Below are 22,593 nucleotides of genomic sequence, written 5' to 3' on the forward strand. Positions count from 1 at the left end.
CAGGATTCCATTGGCCTTCTTGGCCCCTGGGCACACCTGGCTCATGTTCAGCCACCCTTGACCAGCACCCCCAAGTCTTTTTCTGCTGAGCAGCTTTCCAGCCACTCTGCCCCAGCCTGTTGCAGTGCCTGGGGTTGTTGTGACCCAGGCGCAGGACTCTGTGCTTCACACTGTTGTGCCTCATAACCTTGTGGCATCTTTGTTGTCCTTCTAGGTTACCCCTGCTTTCAAAAGTGATAAAGTTTTTTTTCCTGAGTTCCAGGCAAAGCTCTCTGTTCATCCAGGCTGGTTTTCCTCCCTGCTGGTTCATTGTTTAGGACATGGGAACAGCCTGTTCTTGCACCTTTAGGATTTCCTTCTTGTAGATTGTTCTGCTTTCTCTCTGCTGCCTGCCTGTCTCAGCCATAGTGTGCCCTCATACAGGCATTGGTTTGATGGGCAGACCTTACCTCAAGAACTGCAGTTTAGCAGCTCTGTTTTGATGCCATGTGATTTCCCTTCATGTCTGTCTTAAACAGCTCCAAGTCTCTCACCCCTATTTCTGTGACATTACAAAGAAAGACAGGGGTAGAGGGACCTGCAGCTGAGTCAGATGGGTGCTGTGACCTGTGGAATGAGCAGTGCTACCTGAAAGTCTGCATTTTAACGTTTAGTGCTGCAGTTGAGTTTGGGGACATGAAACAAAAACATGGAGGAAAGTGGTAAAGTGGAGAGAACAGGCTGCAAATTTCACTGCTCAGGCCTCATGGCCTGCTGGTTTATGCCACAGGTAAATGCACAACAAACATTTATTGTAGCATATTAGTGTGTTTTCCTCTTTTAGCTAGATGAAATTATTTGATTTTTTTTTCTATGCCTGCATATTATTAGTTAAATGAGAAGCTCAGCTGGGTTTCATCACCAGAACATCCTGGTGGAGGTACTATAATTGAATCTCCACTTACAGCTTAGTTATACGGTCAACAACACAATACCAAATTTTGACACAGAGCTAAAAAGCTAAAAGCTTTTCCTTTCAAGCTAGTACTGATTAATTTATTGATCTGTTTCTATTCAGATATTTATAAGTAAATACATGATTTTCTGAGTAGCTGAGACCTTACCCTGGGACCCCAGTGAGCAGCTGATATTCCTGGGGAGATGCATCCCTACAGAGCTGCACTGCAGCTGGCTTGTTGGTGTCCTGCAAGTGCTTCCCTGTTCACTAAACTGTGACAGAACAAGACTGGTGTCTCTGTAAGTGGTGGGATTTATGCTGCCTGAATAACTAGGAAAAACATGGATCTTGAGCTAGAGACTGCTTAAAATTGTCCAACTTTCTTGTCAGTGAAAAAGTTTATCTTCAAAAAAACCCCCAAATGTATTAAAAATGAGAAGAAATTGAAGAAATCTTAGTGTTCATTAGATATATGTATAATGGGAACACCTAGGGATTGATAGGAAAGTTCATGTTATATTCACAGAGAGATGGGATAAACTGGGGCCCCTTTAAGCATTGGAAATACTGCTTTGGTACTGAGCTTTCTGAAAACATAGTTTTGCTTGGGGTATTTCCTTATATTAAAAATCTTCACAAAGCAAATCTTTGTCTCTTAAAAAAAGCCTAAAGCCATCAGCCCTGTTTTCTCTCATATAAATGAAATGAAATATTAGGGAAGACTGAATATTTTCCATTGGAACTAGTTTATCTATCTTAGATTTGCCCCAGGACACAAAACAGCATTTTGCTCTGCGTGATCTCTCCTTGCACCACATCAAAAGACTTCAGTCTTTCTTAGAGAAATAGCATCCTGCCCATGCAATAATTTCTAGGCTATCAGAATAACTACCCTGGTTAGTGCAAATCATATCTGAGGGCTCAGGTCACTTCCAGTTTGGGTGTTTACTGCTAAAATCCAGGGTTAGGTCCATGTCAGTATTTTTTAAAGTAGTGACTATTCTGATGCATCTGGTGTAAGCAAAAGTTACATGGAGAAACTCTGCTGGAGCCATGGATTTTCAGTGTTGGCTCAGTCAGAATAAATGGTTAAAGTGATCTGGCTGATGTGAAATTTTTTCTGGGTGTGTCAGTCACAAATGAGAAGGGATACTGCATTTGGAATGCAGAGTTCCAAGGGAAAACCCCAGTAGGAGCTATTCACATCAACTTTGTGTCTGAAGCCAATGTTCTGTGCAGCTGCCTCTGGATAAACACAACACAGTGTCATTGGCAAGACCACAACACCTCTCTTGGTGTGAGTTGAAGCACACATAGGATGGAAGTGCAAAATCCTAGTGAGGGATGAATTTTACTGAATCCTTCTAAAGGATGGTGGTTTATGCCTGTTTTTGGTGGAGGTTGATGACCAAAAACAATGCCAGAGGACCATGCTGGAGCTTCATCCCACACTGACTGAAACTTCTTAGTGTTGCCTTATTTCCAACAGTTCAGCAGGGAGCTGCTTTCATTAGATACTTTTGGCAAAATCTGTCTTGTCCTCAGAATCATTAAGGTTGAAAAATGACCTCTAAGACCATTGAGACCATAAAAAGACAGGAAAGAAGCCATGTCATGCAGCATATTCATTGCTTGTCTCACTCCTTCTACATGAAGCTGTTCAAGTGTAAAACTCCCACTGCCTTTTGTAGATGAAGTTTGTTACTTTCAACTCTGCTGTGCAGGGCTGGATGTCACACTTGCCTCAGGTTAGGCAGGAGGGTGCTCAGACTGTTGGTAGTAAGGGCTTCAGGCAGATTAAGGCTCTCGTGCTTTGTGAGTCACTACTAAAGGCTATAAATAGGAAATAATATAAAGTAAATGTACAAATCTAACAAACCACAAAGTGTGGGGATAGTAATGACTCAGTGCAGTCTCCTCTTCCTCAATTTTATAATTTCTCTTATTGCTATATTATATTTGATCTCTGAAACATTGGGGACAAGCCAGGTCTGATGCTTTGTTGAGGTGTTCTTGTCTCTCAAGACATTTTTTTAATAACGTAAAGTTGGAAAAGATCTGACTGAACTGGCTGGTGGAAAACATGATAAAAAACAGATCTAAAAGTAAGATGTCAAGAAAGAAAAGGGGTGAGGGGAGGAGTGGAAAATGTTCATATTACAGATACCTCAAGATTTTTAGTGAAACCAGAATTTCTGAGTAGGGAAGAAAAGGAGAGTGAAATACATCTCATTCTCATGTTTGCAGCTGTAGATCTCTAATCACTGATAACGAGAAGGAAGGGAAAAAAGAGCAGCAGATTTCAGGATGTTTGCATCTTGACCAAGCTGGGATACAACCAGTGAGTGGTGATGGAAGAGACAGTTTGGTACAGGAAAGCCCAGGGAAGTGCAGAGTGTGCTGGGATTGTCCTGCAGCAGAACTGCAGCATGTCAGCCATCAAGCAGGACTAAGTTTGAGATGAACTTTCAGTCATTTGGTCTTGTGGGTGTTTGGGTTTTTTGGGGGGTTTGTTTTTTTCTCTTTTTTGTTTTTGCTTTGTTCTTTTTTTGGTGTTTTGGGGTTTTTTTTTGTTAGTTTTTGGGGGGTTTTTTTGTTTGGTTTTTTGTGTTCTTTTTTTGGTGGTTTTTTTTTTGTTAGTTTTTTGGGGTTTTTTTGTTTGGTTTTTTTTGTTGGTTTGGTTTTTTTAATGGATGTTGCTTTGTTGGGATATTTTTTTAGTGTTGAGGGGGAGGAGTTGGTCTCCGAAGTTCTTTGCTGGCTTGTATTCAAACTTTGAATTTTGCTAGTTGTCTGTCAGGAAACCTTTCCTCAAATGTCCCATTCCTCTGCAAACTGAGAAGATATTTGGAAGGTTGTAAGAATCCTCAAAAGATTCTTGCATCCCATGTGTTGTGCTGGAAACCCTTTATGCCACTCTAAATGTGACAGTGCCTGGTTGGATGGAAGTGTTGATGGAGAAGCCTGAGTGGACTCAGAATTTAGTGAAATTTCTGTATTATGAAGAGACTTCTTCCAAAAAGCCACAAACACTGAGCTGTTTTTCATTATGCTTTTTCACAAATCAAGCAGTCTTGCATGTGGCCATCCATATGGATTGTAAATTGGAGAAACTGTGGATATTCAACAAAAGACATCCCTCAAAAAATATTTTCCACTTCTCTTCTGTCCTCATCTGGATGAAAAGGTGAAAAGTGTGAAGGAGGGCATGATGTGACCTCTGCCAGAAAAGGTGAGGGCTCAGGAGGGAAGGGCTCCAAACCTGAATTCACACAGAACTCAGTGCTGGAATCCTGGCTGAATTTTTGCTAACTGGCACATTTTGAACTTTCACAGGAAAGGTCAAGATAATTTAGCAGGAAAAAGAGCTGCTGCCAAATTCTAATGAGTTTCTTATTTTTTCCCATGTGGGAATAACCCTGAACTATCTAGATAAGTTTAACATGGTGCAATGCCAACAAAATGAACAGTTACCCTGGGACAAGTTCATCCTTGGCATGACTGCTCACTGAGCTGCTTTTGCACCAGGGATTGGTTTCACTCAGCTTTCCTTTAAGGTACTTTTCTGAACTCTAACAAGCTGAGACATCTGAATAAAATAGTAATTTTACATCACAAATATTAATAAAGCAGATATTTCAGATACTTCACTTGCAAATAATTCATAGCACTAAATTAGTTTTTTCTAATCAATTAGGAGTCTGCCAGGTACCAGCAAATGGTAATTTAACAGCAGGAACAATTTTATGTATTTTTAGAGAGGATGAGAACCAATTTATTTAAAATTGTTCCTCCAACCCACAGGTCCCAGGCTGAACACTTCCCTTCTATGACACAAAGGCTTTTTGCCACCAGTTTTCTTATTTGGAACAGGGATGTATTGCCTTAGTGCTGCTCTGAGCCTAGTTATTTTATTTGCTGTTGGAGCAGCAAGTAAAATATACCATTATATGATTTATGTGTTTCAAGGACAAACTGAAGGTCTGCAGAGACATATGAGTGCATCTATTGCTGGCATGGGGTTAACAGGGTGGTACAGACCTCTTTTGCAATCATCACAGAGACACAGGGGACCAGAGTGACCCAGAATGTCCTTCTACAGGCACATACAGTGCTTGATAAATGCTCCTTGTTACCCTCCAATGGATGATTCTTTGGTCTAACCCAATTTGTTTGTTCTCATAGGCTCAGACCTGCCTACAAGTAACTAACAGAAAGCACTGGGTACAAACTCTACCTGAACCCTCACTATTCTCTGGTATTTGGATGCTTAATGTTGTATTTTTGCACCAGCATATAATACAAATAGAAGAAATGTATACATATAATACAAAGAGAAGAGCCTTGTTAGTCTGTGTCATTTCTGGTGGTGGAGTTAGAACTGATCACTTTTTGCTTGATGAATTTGGAGCTCAAAGTGCTTTCCAGGAGGGGGAGGATTACAGCTGTCCCTGATCACCAGGCTATAGGCTGGATTTGTGCAGTGACAATATTCCCCTTCAGCCTCTGATACCAGACCTGGTACTTGTCCTTTGGAATGCAGCAGGGAGCAGCAGGGGAAGCCTGGCTGCAGTGCTGGGTAGCAGGACAGTCACTTCTGTCTTAACTGAAGCACTGAAGGGTTATACAGACAAATCTGTATCTAGGCTGTAATGTCTTGGTTTGGTGTGTTTTGTCATGGTCCTATCTGAATAACATGCTAAGAATCACCTCTTAGTGTCTAAATCCTGAATCCTAAAGCCTTTGACTTCATGACAAATGTGAAAGAGTTCTCTCAGAGTCCTCTCTACACATTTTTGGGTGCATGCTGGAGACAACGAGATTGGATGCTGGAAACCATGGACTGCACCCCTGACTCTGGTAGCTGCACTGCCAGGGGCTTTGGTTTTCTCTGCCTGGCTGTTCTGACCAAGGCCCAGTTCCAGCTGCATGTTGGTTCCAAGTGTGTCAGTCCAAGAACATGCTTTGATAGTGCAGTAGGGAAACCAAAAGGCAAATGCTTCTGCTTTGGCACCCCCAGCACAGAATGCAAAGCTCCACAGAGTCTGGCAAAGCCCATGCAGCCTTCAGTAGATTAAAGGAATATGACTCAAAAGAAAAAGGCATTTGACCTCAGGCAAAGGCAAATACATTCCATGTAATTGTTATTACTGCTTTTCAGTATGATTGCAAAAAACTGAACAGCTTGAGGTTGCCGCATTTAGTGCCCTAATTGGTTCCATATTTCACTGGGTAAAATCTGAAATACTCTTGTTTTACGGAGTTCAAGATTTCTCAGTATCTGCTTCCACAAACTCTGCATTGTTTTACTCTCTAGTTGCAGTTTGGTGTGCACAGCTGCTGTCTCAGGTCAGCTTTAAGGGGAATAACTGAGGTACAACCTCTAAAGAGAGACAGACCATGCCTGAGGCAAGTCTGTTTCCTTCCATGGGAAACTTCATCAAAGTCTCTCAAGGAAAGAGAGCCCTTCTCCTTTGCTTTGAGTTAAAACAACAAAGTGATTTCTGAAGATGCATGTTTTAATAGTTGTTATTGTACTTAAGAAATAGCCATACTAATATTAGTATTTTGGTACAATATATTAGTACTATATATTCAGTACTATTTGATGCCAAATACACACTAAGCACTATACAAAGCTTCAAAACAAAGACAGCCTCTGGCATAATCCAAAGGCTTTGTATAGCAAATTTCCTGTTAACTAAACACACATTTTCTCAGTAATTTAACTGAAACAACTGACAGGCATAAAGTTGAAGCATAAGCAGGAGTGTTTTGCAGATCAAGGATTTGAGAATTTTTAAGGCCATGAATCAAGGCCCAGGGAACTCAGTGGGAGGCTCCAACAAACCAATATTTTAGAAGTCAGGTTGTTAAAACAGTAAATTGGAAAAAAGATCCTTGAAATTCTGGCTGAGAACTGAAATTTGTAAGATATTCAATTACCTGAACACCTGGAAAAGGAAGAAATGGAATGACATAAAATGCTCTGCAAGGTGCTGAAGAGGAAACTGTTCCCAGAGCGCTGCTCAGGGATGCTCCCTCCAGTGTTGCCTTTCCTTTAACACCGAGTTCATTAACTTATTTGATGTGTTACGAAGAACTGGAAAACGGAGGTTTTGTTGTGGGTTCTTTGTTTGTTTGTTTTAAACTCCTAGTTTAATGTGCAGGTGTGCCGTGGCTTCCTGGGCAGCCCGTCCCGGGGCTGGAATAACCTGCCCGGCAGTTTCTCTTCCACATACCGAGTCCCTCTAGTGGTGCCATCCCGCAAAGTTTTCCTCCTACATTCCCAAATTATTGAAGAATAAAAGCAAACCTAACCGAACAAATATTTTAATGCAGCCTTCCATTAGTGAGGATACTACAGCGTTGAGAAGTGCACATTTGTTTGGTCAAAGCAGCATCACGCTGCTGGAAATTCGTGTACCATGGGAAATGCTGTGCCTTCAGTTTAACTGGAGCTGAAACTGTTTTCAGTGACAGCAGAGCGGGGTCCTCAATTTTCAAGCAAGCTAAAAATACAGTATGTTTTTCAGCATGTGAAGATTTATGCTCGGCTCTTTTTAGAAAGATAATTTAGAAAGGTTTCTTTGAGCAAATTAAATGTATTTCCATGGTGACCTTGTGAGGGACAAGCTTGGTATTATCAGTGTGCGTATTGCAAATATGGAAGTTAGAGTTGGGGCCACTGTGTTCACAAACAGGGAATGATATTTCTGCTTTTTTGAAACAATAAAATGTTGGAATAAAATAACAGTGAAAGGTTGGAAAAGAAATGAAAGCTGATGAGAGTGAAATTAAAGAATTGAGAAATGCGGGATGGTCCTTGAAGCAAGCACACCTGCATGTGAAATGCTCAATACACCATTGTCTTCATTTTAATTCTTCGTGGGTTTGAGGTGAGCTTTTTTGTTGTTGTTTTGTTGGATTTTTTTAAAGCCGTGTATTTAGGTAAATAGGAGAAACCACAGTTGTTTGCAGAGGCTTTTTAAGCTCTCAGGGTTCAGAGCAATCAGAGCAGATGTGAAAAGTGCTTTAGCTGGCTCCAAACCCTGGCATGATGAGGCACGGGGCGAAGGCGGCAGCGATCCCGCAGTGACCCGGGTGACAGGGGACAGGTGATGGCTGTCCTGGTCCTGACTGTGGGACCAGGAGCCCCCCACAGCACTGCAGAGCTGCTGGTGGAACACTGCTCCCAGCCAGGACAATCCCAGACTGGTTGCAAAGGGTGCAGCAGCAGCACAGCACTGCTGCAGCAGCCAGGGCCGTGCTGGAAATGCAGCGAGCAGGAGTGGTGCAGCTGCAGTAAATGTGGGTGATCCCACTTGGGTCACTTCCCTTTGGAGCCAGGTAGGGATTATCCATTCTGCACTGCTCTGCTTGGATCCTCGGGTGCCTGAGTTGATGGACTGTGTTCCCCATTTCACACAGTGCCAAGGTGCCACTGGGTAAAAGCACCTGATATTTCTCCTGTGTTAGGCACTTATTTGATAAAAATTCAGCTTTATCTGGGAATTCATTACCTCAGTTAGTCTTAGGAATTGAGAGATTCATGTGGAGAAATCAAATTAATTTCCTTTCTTCTACCAGGTTGTCAATCAAGGTATGAAAAGGAAAATGGTATAATTTTTCTCTTTTTTTCCTAATACCCTGAGGTTAGATGAGATTAAATATACTTTAACCCAGCACCCCCATGCAATGCTCTGCAGAGATACCTGACCCAAGTCTGGTGAATGACAAATAACTGAGTCTGCAGGGAAGTTTGACTTTTAATAGATTTTTTTCTAATCGTATCTTGCTTTCAAGAGAAAGATCATTGGGAAGCCTAGAAAGGCAGTGGGATAGAATAATAATCAAAAAAAGATCTGGATTCACAAATTATTTTTTTAATTTCAAAGCATAAAGTGGAAAGCCATGATGGATGCCTGATGTTTGTGTTTATGCCTCTCCATGCAGAAGCGTGCTGACCAGGGATGGAAGGTTAGGGAATCAATACTGAGAACTGAAGTAGCTTTTAGATGCTCAGCTCCTGCTGCGCTTGGTCTAATTTGCAGTTTGTTTTAATCCCATTTTAAATGGTGCTGGAGGAGTGTGCTTTATCTCAGCGAGAAATCCAGAGAAGCTGGTAGTTGAAAATAATGGATCATCAGGAAATAAAAGTGGGGATAATGTGTGCAGGGAAAACTTCAGCCATGAAACTCTTTTGGAGGACTGCAAGGCTATATCTCTGCTCATTTTTTACAATTAGAAATGAAACCCAAAACTATTTTAAGAAATAATTCATGACAGTGCAGCAGGTGGGTTTTTTGGGTGGTTTTTTTGGTTTTGTTTTGGTTTGGTTTGGGGTTTTTTTGGGTTTTTTTTGTTTGTTTGTTTGGTGGGGGTTTTTTTGTTGTTGTTGTTGGTGTTTGTTTTTTTTTAGGCTGAAATCCCCAAAAGAACTACTATAAATCTGTTTTAGCTGACAGAAAAAATTCATGCCCAAACTTTCAGAAGTGGTCATCTGGGGAGAGTCATGATTCTCCCCTACATGCTGAATCTCACCTTTCACAGCCCTTTGAGAAGTCAGTCCAGCTGAGTTGTCCAACTATAAAACATTCCTAGTCCATCCCAGAAACCCACAGCAGTTACTGTGTGTTCCTTTGGCAAACTGATGCTTGCAGCAAAATGCAGCAAAAGAGGTGAATGTTGAGCAGGAATCCCAGAGGGTGGGGCATGGCCCTCACCCTTCACCGAGGAGAAGGTTTGGTCAGTGAAATGTCCTCTCACTCTGCTCCTTGGCAGCCCTGTTTCGTAGGGATCCAGCAAAGACTGGAAAATGTCAACCAGTGAAATGGAAAGTGAACTGAGAAAGCTCATGGAGCCTGACTCCATTCATAGCTACAGCAATAACTCCCCATGAAAGCGGAGCAAAGAAATGTTTTAGATGATAATGCACTTTTAAAATGCAATACTCCTAGCAAGAAAACCCTCTCTCATTTTAACCCACGGATCTGTGAAATCCTTTAATGACACTGATAAGCTGCTTTGGCTTCCTAAAGGGTTTCTCAAGTGGGAATGAATTTAGCAACTCCTACCTTGCAGTTACTGGTAAGAATCTACATATGTGAGTCCTTAAACAATAGAAGTTTTAAGAACATACTCTGAGTGACTCCTCTGTCTTCTCTTATTTCTTCAGATTTCCAACCTCCTCAAAAAGGTAGAGATGCAAATGCAACTAAAAGTTGCTATCTGTCCTTTGGATGTTAATCCCCATTTGCACTTTTCAAAGTCCAAAGAAACATTCCCAAAGGACTTATCCCAACCAGAGCTATCCCATGTCAGGGCAGAGTAAAAAAGATATTTCCTGAAATGCATTCTTTTTTTCTATTGGCAGAGAGCAGCTACCTTCTTACAATATCTGATGCTTTATCTCCATATATCCATCTCCAGCCAATCCACCTTCTCTGTTTCTCCACAAAGACAAGGCACAAGAGCTCTTTCCTGCCTGAAGGAGGTGAGGGCACTGGAAGGGTTACATCCTGTGGTGTCCTTGCAAGTGGCACAGGCTGAGGATGAACAGCAGAGATTTGTTGGATTGTGTCCCTCTGACCCATCCAGAAAGGGTCCCTGGAGGCACAGCAAGGGCTGCTTGCCTCTCCACTGCAAGGCTGTTGTACTTCCATGCATTTTCTTCTACACTTTGAAAAAACACAGCCCAGGGAATCGGTGGCTTATTTGGCTTGTAAGTACATTTTTCGTGTGAGTCGCTGAAGCGTTAACCGCACCTTCTGTGATTCCAAACCTGCCAACCAACAGTGTAGTTTTACTTAAATTACGTTTGACTAGGAGAATTCAGGTACCTTGCAAAAGGAAAAACTTGAAACAGCTCTGTTACAGGTTGGTATTTTGGCATTAGCCTGTTTTGTTTTCTTTTTTTCTTTTAAAGTATTTAAACAGAATCTTAGAATGTATTTAATTTTGAAGTACATTAATTTGCTCTAAGGCCTTAGAGTAGCCTTATCTCTGCACCTACTTAGTCTAAAAAACCCCAGAAATTCTGCTCTGCTAAATCCAGATTAGGCTAGTTTGAGATTTAGATTTGTAAGGGAGAAAATCTGGGGCTTTTAGATTCTTCATAGAACACAATGAGAAAGAAATTGTGAAATTGTTTCAATTTCTGTGGCCAGCTAAAAGAGAATTGAGAGAATAATTCCCTTTAATTTAAAATTGAAAGTTAGAGGGATTTTCTTTTCTTCTATTCAAAATAGGGAAAAATGTTGAGTAAAGAGGCCAAGTAAAAGTTTAGTTCCCCTGGAAAAAAAAAAGTTTTTATTTTGGGGAAACTTTTATTATTTGTTAATATAAATGCATGATAGAATAATTTCAAAAGTAAATGTTGGGAATATATTTGAGTTTTCCCTGGATTTCCCTTTGAACTGAAACTGTTTAATCTAATCCAAATGCCCAAACTGTTTCATTCCTCTTGAGTCAGGATTTCTCAGAGAAGGAGCTGTCTGGGAAAAGCCTTCCCGAAGCCCAAGAAAACAGGAATTCTCAGGGGTAATGCCCACCTGGAGGCTGCCAGGAAGGACCATGTATATCTCCTGTATATGGCAAAGAATGAAGGTCCTATGGCACAGGGAGTCCAGGAGAAGGATCTGGAAGCAGGGAGGTATTTTCTTGAAGTGAAAAGATCCAACATTATAGGACTATATAATATATAATATGGTTCTTATAACACTATGTAATAGGACAGGCTAAATAATAAAAAATCCAGGATATATATAAAAAAATCCAGTAATAATGAGATTATTCATATAATATAGGATATCTGATATCAGGATATTCCCAGGCTGGGGAACATGAAGCTATGGATTGCATGTTCATTTATTATAATAATAAAATAATTATTTCCAGATCTCTGGTCACTTGTCATCATCTATTTTTCTTCACTGTCAGTACTGTGATTTGTAAGAAGTATAAAGAGAGTGTGAGAGATTGCAACATCTGAGTCAGCTCAGCTCAGGCACAGCAACGTGATCCAGCCAGAAAGAGCAAAGCTAAAGGTCACCTGTACCCTTCTGCATGTTCAGCTCCTCAGGTTTTTGCCTTTGTGAGTCACTGGCTGTTCCAATCTTCAGACTGAATAAAGCAAAATCATGACGTGAGCTACCAGTTTGATTAGACCAGTTTCTTGAATAAGGGAAATATTCTTTCTAAATGGACAAAACAAGTGTCTTGGCATGGGCAGGGATAGGTTTCATAAAGTTATGGTGGGGAAAGAGGTAGCAAAAAAATTGTCAGCTTAGCACACAGGTGTATTAGCTGTATTTAGTCAGAGTAGCAGCATCCTGCAGGAGCCCCTTCCTTTCACTGGCCCTTGGGGTGAAAGCCCAACAGTGGCTGCACACTTGGAGAAGGCATTCCAGGTGGAAGAGGTTATCACTCTCAGTCATGAGCATGATCATTGCCAGTGCAGCCTCAGACAGACTTTTTCCTCATTGCAGAAATACTTAAAGAAGAGAAAGGCCAGTACAAGCATAAAACCCACCTAGTGGCACTGAGCCTTTCAACAGGGAGTGTGCAGGCTGTATCTCTTTGATGTCCAGCACCAGGGTCCTTGGCAGCTTCTAGAAACAGCTGCCACACCAAAATCTCTCAGAAACAGACAGTTCACTGTAGTTGTGTCATTTGACACTCCCCTTCCCACAGCTGAGGGCTGCAGGGAAACCAGAGGGAGCTGGGATCAGTGCATAAACAGAAGAGCTCTGTTGCTGTGGCTTCTAGAGCATCTCCTTGAACTCCCTGAGTAATTCAAGTGTTGTGTGGGATAAGCCCCTCCTCCTCATTGCAGGGCTTTCACCCTAAGGTGTAACTTACACCTGTAAGCCAAGAGAAGGGAATCAGAAGCAGCTAAAGCCACGAGATTTACACACCTTGCCTGCCAGATTCCTCTCAAGATGAAGGTCACTCTTCACTAGGATACCCTAGCCACCATTTGTGTGCATGAGCAGTCTTGGCAGTTCTTTCATGCTTTTTGGTGGTTTAGTACCACAGCAGGAGGGGCCAGGTGAGCAGTTTTTGAGGGCTGTATGTAGCCCTCTTAATCTGTGCTGGAAGTGGGAATATTGGATGAGCTGCTCTAGAATGCTTTCTATTAAGTATGTAGCCAGCCTTTACAAGTAGGGCATACACTGCCCATATTTCTAGCCATTTAATTAATCAGTGCAATGAATGCAATTGAGACAGGTAATAAAAAGTCCTCTATTCAACCTTAAACTGGCACATAATTTCACCTGTCAACAGTCTGTAGTACAGAAGGTTGTTTCTGAAAATCCTGGCTCTAAAAGTTACTGAGATACTTACGAAAAAGCACTTAACTGCCAGTGAGTCAGCATTCAGAGGTCTGAAACTCACTTCCAGGAATTGTGTGATTTACAAGGCTTGACTTTCAAACTTGGCCACAGCAAGAGAAGAAATAAAAACATTCTGAAATAAAACTGCCACATGCCTGTCAAATGCAAAGCACAATAAGAAAACTGTCAGTCTCTTGAGACATATCTGCACCTGTCATTTAAAATTAGAGAGTAGTGGAGTAATAATCTGTCTCAGTAATTTTCTGTTTGGAGTCACAGTTTCTTGACTGATGTCAAGTCCAAAGATATTACTGAAACAGAAAAAAGAAGCATTCTTTAAATTTCATGGTACAAATGAAGGCAATTCCTGTTCTTTTGGATCCCTTAAATGTGGAATGACTGTGTTTGGTGTATTACCAGCATCATAACAGCTGATGGTGTCTGCTTCAGGCTGTGCTGTTTGAGCAGAGATAACAGACTCCTGGCAGCAAAAGTTTCACTGTTATTATTTAATGTTGATATTCCCATGAAGCTCAGGAAAACTTTGACCAGACACATTTCCAAAGATGATTTCCAAATATTACCAATGCTATTCATGTGGAAGTAAGAAAAGGTGCAGGTCTTATTTAGGGAATGAGATTAATAATTCATTTAGATGGTTAAGACAAGGGAAGTGACCATTTCTAGGTGACCATCAACCACTAAGCAGGATTGGTAGCAGTCTCTTAGGGAGAATAACTTCTGCTCCTGGCAGTGCTTTCAGCAGCTCTTGGAAATAAGTTGCTATCTCATTTTCTTAATTTCCTGGCTCTGTGTCCTACTTTTCAGACAGATCATTTTCCTTTTCATTAGCGATGTTATGGTAAAGGTGTAATTCGTACTTCTAGGAGCTAAAGCAGTCACAGGGTTATTAATCATGGAGGCAATGTAACCTGATAAGACCCCATGGCTGGAAGGGGAGTCCATTCTCCTGGCAGAGACAAGGCAAGGCAGAGGCTGGTGGCTGCACTTTGCTGGGAGGCAGAGCATCCACCCCTTGCACCAGAGTCTTGGCTAACCAGACTATATTGTTCCCCTTAGTGTGGTATGTTCTAATTGGAGTGAGGTACATGCCAGCAAAGAATTAAACAGATTTGTGGCAAGCCTTGTATTGTTTCTTTTGGGATTTTTTAGGAGTGGCATTTAGTGCTTTTATTTGCTAACTCCTCTTGTGCTGCAGAAGTTACTGTCCCTTTAACTGGTAAATGCTCCTGAAGAATATATAAATAAATACATAGACAGTACTAGTGGCTCTTATATGTGTTGACTTTTTCTCATCCTTATGGAAAAATTCATTACTTTGAAAATTCCCAGTGTCATAGTATGCAGCACCTTGCATTGCTGTCAGTCCATTTTCAGACCTGGTTATGCCATGGGGACAACCTGGTTTCATCTTGTTAGAGCAGATGACGTCTTCATGTTTGTGGATACAGGTAAAGTCCATATAATGACCGTCTGAAATGTTTAGCAGATTCTATTCACTTAAGTAGATGTTTAGGCTCGTATATGTGATTTGTGTAGTCTTGAAAATTTGCCTGAAAACAGATTTTTTATGTCTTTGACAGAAATCTGAGCTTTGCAGTGAGAAAGTGGTCATCCCCTTAAGAACTATCTATTCTTTGTTTCCTTCTTGTTCATAAATTCTTCACATATTTCTTTTGTTTATTCAATACAAACTCAATTATATTTGACAAATTAAAAGCCCTGTCTGTGCAAGGTACAAGAACATATAAAATTATTTGGAACAACTTGCTTGGGTTTTATCAGAACAGAAGAGGAGCTGTTTTCCAAGGTTGATGCCAGGTCAGTAAATAAAGAGGAATAGTTCAGTGGTGGTATGGCACTGCAGTTTTATTTAAAACTGCAATATCCCAAGACAAATATTTATGTTCCATCTGGAAGCCAACAGGTGACCTGCCTAGGTTTTTCTGCACAGATGGTGTAAGACTTTAAGTGTTTTATGAGTGGGAAAAAAAGAGAACCTTACCATGTAGAAATCAGGAAATTCTCAAAGCAGTAAAATTGCATATTGTGTTATCAACATCCTAAATAAGGTAAAAAGAGTTTAGAAATGTTCATGGGCACAACTCTATAGGAACAGTGTGGCACCAGCAAGAGGACTGACAGTACTCTACATCTACTTGTTTTCCAGAGCAAACAGCTATTCCTCATCATAATTCTGAATTAAATTGACTTCTGGGGCTTTTCCTGGGCTGAGGTAAGAGGCAAAGAAAAATGCATTTGAAATGAGTAAGTATTTAAAGTTACTTAGTCTGAACTCAATGCACAGATAAGTGTTAGGTATGAAGGATCCCTATTTTTCCACACTGGTTTTCTGATTCTCTAGTTAGATCTCAACAGTATGGTGCAGAGTGGGCTACTTATATGTAACAGCATGAAATACCACATATAAAAAAGTTGTGAAAATATTATCTCCCTGAAGAATATTGTATTGAAAATACACCAAAATAGGCAAAGAAAATACTCTCATGTGTAAGTAGACAAATGTGTACACATAAATAATATGATCTTTATCACCAATGTTCTTAAAATCACAAATAATCAAATGATAATCAGCAAAAGTCACCCGCCTGCTGTATCAGGCCTCTGTGCCTTTACACATTTGGAGGAAAGCATGCTATTTCAATAGACATTGCATACAGTTAATAGAGCACTTGGAAGAGGCAGCTGTAAATAATTTCTTCTCATGGCCTCAACTGTCTATTTATGTCTTATCAGGAGATGAGAATTTGAGTAGATGTGATTACCTGAGTTCAAAGAAGAAAACATTTTAACCAGGACACCTTTCCATCTACTTTTGTTTTGGTGAGGGTTATTTGTGTTCTTATTAAATCATCTAATAGCAATCAAGTGAGGAAAGACAGGAGGGTAAACAAGCTGAAAATTAGACCAGAAAGCATCAAGAAAGATTTCCTTATTGTGTTTTGCAGGCTGCAGAATTTGGCTTTAACATTGCAGGAAGTTGGGAGGTACTTGCCTGTACAAACTCAGAGTCCAGCTGACTTCATTGAGTCTGCATGGGCAGCCACTAAGCCACACACCTTCAATCCTGGAAGGTTTCACTCCCAGACAAGAAGAAAAATGGTGAAAATCCGAGGTGAGAACTGCTTCACCAGGGACTCTGGGAGCTCTGGACTGAAGGAGTGTCACTGCATGGAGGTGTTGCCATGTTTTGCTCCTGGGCTAGGGGGAGAGAGGCACTGTTGTAGTGCTTCATCCTTGTTTTCCTTTTTTGTTTGAGAATTTTTCCGGTGAGAGATTTTCCCATCTTCTCACCTAAAAAAAGGCCTTACTAAATTAACAATATTTTTAAGCAATGCTCTGAAAAGATACATGGCATCTTTTTGGTTTTTGTAAGTCTTATTGTAGTATTGGATATTTTGGTGTTGCTTGGCCTGTTTTTTCCCAGCATGTCTATCCAATGCATAAATAACTTCCCGTGGTGAAGCAGCTCTCTTGTTAACAATGGATCATATAGAATATGAGTTAAACAGCAGTACAAATGATTATGTATTTTAGCAATTCTGCAGGGCTGCTTGTTTCTAATCTTTTCCTGTTACATTATGGGGCTTACTGTTACAACAAATCATTGGAATTGGTCTTGCAATGGGAATGGTAGCCATCAACCAGATGCTCAATTGCACACCAGAGAGTTACTGAGGAACAGGCACAAAAGGCACAACAGCTCAAAGAGGTGACTCTACTCTCAGAGCTAAGGCAAGCCACTATGGTTAGAAACCATTGAAATACAAAAAAAGCAATTAAAAACCTTAGTATAAAAAAGATTTTTAAAAACATTAAATAATTGTGTTGAGTTCTTGATATAAAAAGGAAAAATTAAAATGAAATTTTAATGAAATACAGTTTATTGTGACTGTCCCAGTTGTCTCTCATAAATGTTATGATCCTATTTCTCACTTTTTATGCTCACTGGGGTTCTCAAGACACCAGTGAGCAACAGGCCATTTTGGAGCTGCTATCATTGAGGGCATATGTTGCTTAATTCCTAAAACAAAGCTGTTGCATAGTGTGCTCTAAATGTCATTGCTGCCACTTAGAAACTGAGATGATTTGCATTCCTTTTAATAAATTAGGTATTTAATTACATTATAAATGTAACCTCTAATTGAAGCACCTGCTCCCAGTGGGCATAACTCCATGATGATTTGGCATGAACTGCCTAGAAGTAGATTCATGCTGCTGCAGGAGTGGGTACCTCACTAATTGGCACTTGAACATTATTCTTGAGAATTTTTGCATCTTAATGGATCTTCCCCCAGGATATCTCTTAGGACGATATTTGTTTTGCTGTAGTGTGTTGCCTTTTGTTCTTGTCCTCCACTTGTGGACATTTGTGTGTCTGCACTCTTCCTTTGAGAGCTTTTCTTTTCCATGCTCTGATACCCACTGCTGTCTCACAGAATATAAAGGTGGGTGCAAGTCCCCAGTCCAAGTGGGTATTTCATGCCAGTGGTGATACCCTCTGCTTCTAAACCAATTTAACTGTCTGAATACAGCACTGATTTTTTCATATCTATAGTGTTACTGAGGCTACTAGTTGAGCTCTGATACCTCAGTTTGCTCTGTGTGGAAACTCATAAACCAAATGTAGAAGAACAGTTCTCTTCTGAGGATGCCACATAAAATTTCATTGTATGCTGAAGTCTGATTGTTAAAGATTAAAGGGGTTTAAATATATTTATTTAGCATAGCCTCTTGGATAAGGTCTAGTCTAAGCAGTTATTTTCTTCTTATCTATGATTTGTTTTCACATCAGTAAGAAATTTTATTTTTTGTTATTTTCCTTATGTTACTTCATACTGTTTCTGGTCAATTTAATTCTCAATGTGACTGAGTCAATGCATTTAAATAACACCTGCCTGTGTTTTGTATATCTAGAGAATGTTGTGAAATCATTATATTTAACTGTTGTTGCTGTTTGATTGCAGATCATCAAGTTGTTGGCCAGATCAGATACAAATGACAATAATTTGTGTCAGATGATTGAAGAGAAACTTTGCAGTTTTCTTGCCTGATTCATGTTTCCAAGACTAGCCCTGGATTTGCCTCTGTGTTTCTGACCAGTTTTCCTGTCAGCTTCCAAGGGAAGATGCAAACCTGGTGCTCAAACCTGAACAAACAAAGCACGCTCACAGCAGTCAGGGGTTTGGGGCCAATCCCTGCAGCAGCTGTGCAGTTTGGCTGCTGAAGAAGTGATGAAAGCTCTGAGGAACAGCAAAAGATATTAAGAATTGTTCAGATTTTAGGCAGTTTCAAAGTCTCGCTCTTGCTCTCAAATAGTACAATAATTTCAGCAGCACGTTAAATGTGGAATCAATGACCTATGGTAACTTACTCATGTCAAGATACATTACCAGGCACCACACAGAGGGCTCGGGAAATAAAAGAAAAAAAGACTATTTGTGTTTTGCTTATGTTTAGTTTCTTCCCAGCTCCCTTAGGATCTTTTCCTTTTATAATTATTAAGCTCTCACTTCATTACTAATATAAGTTTTCTGCATGCATTTGAACTTGGTCTTTGTTCTACCTGACACTGGCTGAATACACAGTACTGGGGACATATTCCTTGGGGTTTAATTTACTCTCACCATGCTTCTCCTGGTTCTCATAGTAGAAGAAAAATTATCAGGGATTTGCCATCTAATAAAAGTCTGGAATTTAAATTCAAAACAATGTAGTTTTCAGGATTAGGACTGATAATGTGAATTAGAGCTGCGTGACCTTAGAAAAGTCTTATCTCTTACAGAGAACTTGAACAAGGTCCTGTTAAAGAAGTACAAATTACAACCATTTCTGGTTACTCTCTGTATTCTACAGACATGAGAACCTTCTCAGTTTCTCTGGGAGACATCCAAAGATTAATTCAGACACTTATATATATCTGTGTAGCTGATAGACCATAATATTCTTCCCTCCTCAAACCTCTCATTTTGAAAGATGAAGCCTGAATTTTATATCTGAGATAAGCAGCCTATTTAATTAGTTTGGGACTCTACTACGTGTGGGCGGATGAATTCTATTTGTTTTGCTGAAGTACGACAGTTCCTTTTCACATAGGCTGAGAATGCAATGCCATTAATTTTTCTTTCTATAAATTGTGCCACTAAATACCTCGTTAAGTTCGTTAGGAGAATAAATGAAGATGCATGGCAATACCCTTTCTGGAGGAGAAACTGCACCAAAACAATCTGGCTGCAAAATGTATGTTTGTAAACACTGGATCACATTCTCAACCGTGCAGTTTCATTGACTTTGATTAATAAAGATCTGGTCTATCAGTTTTCTCTCAAATAAATACAAATGTACTTTTCCTTGTGTCTCAAAATGGCTCTCTCAGATACCAAATGCAGGAAGGAGGATAGCTGAATCAAGGCTTCTTGGCTAAGACTTCTAATGGAGGCTGTGGTATTTTCAAAAATATTAAAGAATAAACTGTGCATGTGGGGCTGTGAAAAAGGGGCAGGTATCTTCACTTGGGGAATTACCTCCAAACTTCCAGGGTTTGCTAGATATGTGGGCAGAACCTGCTGCAGGACTGTGGAATATCACAGTAAGTCTTTCTCATGCCTTATCTGCTGCTACCAACTATTTAACCTTATATATTGATAAAAGAACCCCAGTATTGTTGGATCAAGAGAAAGACTTGCTTTTTGGGTGGGCCTGCTGTAGAGTTTGGTAATTCTCAAAATGCGGTAGCTTTTTCTTGATGGTCCCTGTGGACATTCCATGGAAAAGAAATTTCTCCTCTTCTGCATCACCAGCCCTATGTAGGTATTGCTGCTCTTAGCACCATTTTCATCTGTCAGACATTGCATATCTCTGCTTATCCACATTAGATTTTCTGTTAAATCCCTGTGCTGACAGAGAATAGCATTACAGAATTCAGCACAGCTGTGAGGTCACAGTGTAATGTGCATTTGGAAGACAGACCTGAGCTGCAAGGTAGGAAGCTCCCAATAAATACTGCAGGGATAAATAAGCAATCTGTACATCTGTGGTGGGAAAGGAGGAGCTGTCACCTAATGCTGGCCATGGGAAGCTCAGCGATAGCCATGATACTTCAGACTGCTGGCAGGATGCCTTCTCTCAGCTGATTTCCCCCTAAGGCATCTGGCAGGGGCACCTTGTGCCTTTTGTCGGGTTTAAAAAAAAAAAAAAAAGACTAAATCATCATGCTTCACTTGATTCCCTATTGGTGTGCTTCATGTGTTTCTTGACATATGGCTTTATTATGAGGCTCACCTTCAGTTGGGGAAGTGTCTTTTTGCTGCCTGTGACTTTTTTCATGTCCTTCTGCCATCTGGGTCTGTGACAATTAAAATCGTGTTGGCCTGGACGATGTTCAGTCTTGGTGAAAAACTTCAGAGCTGAAGTTGGTCTGTTTCATCAGTAACAGCCCAAACAAATGTTCATATGGGAGAGGTGAGTTACTGCTTTGCTGAGCAGTCACAGGGGTTTCCTCATGATAATTTTTGTTTTTTCACAAAAAATAAGAATCTTCAAAGCTGCGTGACTTGTGTTACACCTGATTTCTGTAAAGACTAATTGAATGCACTTTGCCTTTCCTAAATAACTTTTGATAGACTTCTCTTTGTTCTCCACTTTTATTCAAATGAAAAGAAGGCATTTACTTGGGCTAATTAATTTATTTGTGTTAATGAATTTTACTGACTCATCCTTACATATTGCACTGAAATTTGAGATGTGCAGCAAATCAGGAGTGGTTTAGCATACCAACAAGGCAAAAGTATTTGGGGGCTGTGAGTTGGTTTTATGTCTACCATGAATAAAGGCACTTAGAAAACTGAAAGCATTGCCTGGAGGTTAGAGAAAAGCCCTTGTTTTCAGCCTGAGATGTGGCACAGCTGTGTTTGTGGCACTGGCTATTTACAGCCACTTAAATGCAAAGACAGATTTATAAATAGTTTACAGAAATATTGCTCCAGTTGAACAAAGCAATTTTTGTTTTTTTCCAGAAGTGATGTTATAAGCCACTAAAGGCTGGGAGAATTGTTGATAAAATGTCAGAAAGAAGGAGTGGAGGGAAACTGTCTGTAACAGAAATTTGGGCAGTCATGAGGAGATGTGTAAGGACATCCAGCCAGGATGCAGAATTTGGTTGCCCTTGAGTATCTGTTAGACTGGACCAGCAGGACAACAACCTCTCCTTGATTCAGGGGGTCAGAAGGAGGGCAACAGAGGTATACTTTGCATGTCCTGGGGTGAAAACAATTTTGTTGGAGCTTTCTCAAAACTTCTGCCACTGGCAGAAGAGTTTTTGAGCATGGCTGAGGCAAAATGCCCAAGATGGGTGTGAAAAGATTGAGATTGCCAGGAGAATCATCACCTCCTTCTCTCCTAGAAGTGAGACAGCTTGGAGGGCTGCAAGAGTTTGGTGGGCTCCTCATGTCTTTTCTACCTCTCTCAGGTACCAAGTCATAGGTAAATGATGTTTACTTGAAGATCCAGTCAATGCAAACATGAGTCTTGTGAAGTTGATGAGAAAAAAATCGCAAACCAAAGCAGCTACTGCTCTCAGTTAGCATTTGTTGGTCATTTTACCTTTTTTGCCCACATGTCTTGGTACCAGACCATGATAGGCCCTGCTTGCTCCTGGCAGGTGTCTGCAGTGATTGGATGGAGGCTGTAGTGTGGGTCTGGGACCAGCAAGTTGCCTGCAAGTGGGCAGCTCTCCTGTACCTTCCTCCAGGTACACTTTATACATGAAGAATGAGAAGGGTTTGGGATATGTGAAAAAGGGGAACACATACATGTGAAGGACAGGAGGAGCCACAAAAGGGCCAGAGAATAGATCCTGTCTATGGAGGCTTCTCTTGGTTATTGACTCCTGACGCTCTGCTGTCCTGGGAGGAGAAATACCACAATGAAAAAAGAAAAACAGTTATTTCTGTCAGGATGTCCATTTTGAGAAGAACAAAAAATTCTCAAACATGGGCAGTGTAGGAGAATACTCTCTTTCCCTTCCCACCTTTAACATGGGGGATACTGAGAAAATGTGAGTAGCAGCATAAGCCTGTAAAATCATGCCAGATGTACAGCAGAGTTTAAACCCAACTGTTGACAACAAAGCCAAACAGCACAAACCAAATGATGCTTGCTAGCATCCTACACTCTGGGCAGATTTCCAGGCTGGGTGGAAAGTGAGCTGGAAATTTGCCAGGTAAAGTACAAAGTGCAGACGTGCAGACAAGAATCTCAGGGCTTTACTTTGCAGGG

Source organism: Passer montanus, unplaced genomic scaffold (assembly GCF_014805655.1).
Source record: "Passer montanus isolate IOZ18808 unplaced genomic scaffold, ASM1480565v1 scaffold67, whole genome shotgun sequence".
NCBI classification, from domain to species: Eukaryota; Metazoa; Chordata; class Aves; order Passeriformes; family Passeridae; genus Passer; species Passer montanus.